The 1,444-nt window shown below is 44.0% G+C and overlaps 1 non-coding gene across 1 annotated transcript; it reads right to left on the minus strand.

Annotated features, from left to right (window-relative positions):
* Positions 1-270: 270 nt before the first annotated feature.
* LOC112717221 (small nucleolar RNA R71) lies at positions 271-378 on the minus strand. Its single transcript, XR_003160605.1, has one exon. It is a non-coding gene; the product is annotated as a small nucleolar RNA R71 (small nucleolar RNA).
* Between the last annotated feature and the right edge of the window lie 1,066 nt (positions 379-1,444).

The raw sequence follows: 1,444 nt of genomic DNA on the forward strand, positions 1-1,444 counted from the left end.
ATAAAGACCGCACTGCTAAATTTGATGCCGAAGTTTCATGGCCTACCTGCTCAAGAGCCTATCAAGCACTTGAGAGATTTTTAGGCAGTCTGTTCTACTGTCAGGCGTGATGGCGCTGATGAAACTTCAATTCTGCTGAAAGCTTTTCTGTTCTCTCTCGAGGGAAAAGCAAGAGAGTGGTACTACACTCAACCTCTAGCAAACGTATCCAACTGGGATACACTCAGAAAGGAGTTCCTGGAGAAATTTTTCCCATCTGAAGTTACTGATAAACTGAGGAAGGATATCTCTACAATTGTTCAGGATGACAATGAGACTCTCTTTGAATACTGGGAGCGCTTCAATAATCTCCTGGAAGCATGCCCCCACCACATGATTGACAAGATCGTGCTACTCAGCTATGTCACACAAGGTATGAGGCCCCAAGATAAGACCACATTGGAAAGTGCCAGCAATGGGTCTATGAAGAAGTACAAGACCACTGATGAAGCTTGGCAATTGATCAGTGATTTAGCTGAATCTACTCGGAATCACAGACAGAAGCAAGGCCGTTTAAGGGCCGTTGCAGAAGTATCTTCTGGCATAGAGACTGCTGCTCTAAATCGAAGCATCTGTGAAATGACCAACCTGCTGAAGCAAATGCAGTTAAATCAACAAGCTCAGCAAACTCAACCGCAGAAAAACCAACAACTAGTTCCACAAAGAATTTGCGAAATTTGTGCTGATTACAACCATTACACTGATGAATGCCCGCAGCTCCAACAAGAAGACAACATTGTGGCATCCACTCATAACTTCTATGACCGCCCCAACCAAGGGTACAATCAAAATGGAAATAATAACCATGGATGGCAGGACAATTCAAACTAGAATTGGAGGGACAACAATAATAGGGGAGGCAGAGATAATCAGGGAAATCAAAGGTGGAATAATTACAACAACAGGCAGCAAAATCAACCTTACCGAGCATCTCACCTAAGGCAAAACCAAGGACCACCGAACAACCAGCAACAAACCTCTCAATTTACTCATTCTTCTGTATCTTCTAATGAAGAATTATTACAAGCTTTTGAGAAAAGACAACTGGCCATGGAAAATACCATCGTGAACAGTATTAACGCCAGTCTGAATGGTTTCACCTCTACTCTGCAAGCTTTTATGACACAACTTGGTTCAGCACAAAATTCCAGTAACCAACCTTCAAGCACCACTGGAATCCCCTCTTAACCATTACCCAATCCAAAGGGAGGCATTAATGCCATCACACTGAGGTCCGGAACCACACTGCAGGAGAGGAATCAGGAGGACCCACGCTCACCAGAATACGCCTCAGCTGAAGAGGTGGTAGAAATTGAAGATGTTGAAGAGGAAGAGGATATACAGGACATAGCTGAAGAAGAGATAGCTCAACCACAGGAAGAGGCACAAAAAGGTGCAGGCACCA

Source organism: Arachis hypogaea, chromosome 1, assembly GCF_003086295.3.
Source record: "Arachis hypogaea cultivar Tifrunner chromosome 1, arahy.Tifrunner.gnm2.J5K5, whole genome shotgun sequence".
Taxonomy (NCBI): domain Eukaryota; kingdom Viridiplantae; phylum Streptophyta; class Magnoliopsida; order Fabales; family Fabaceae; genus Arachis; species Arachis hypogaea.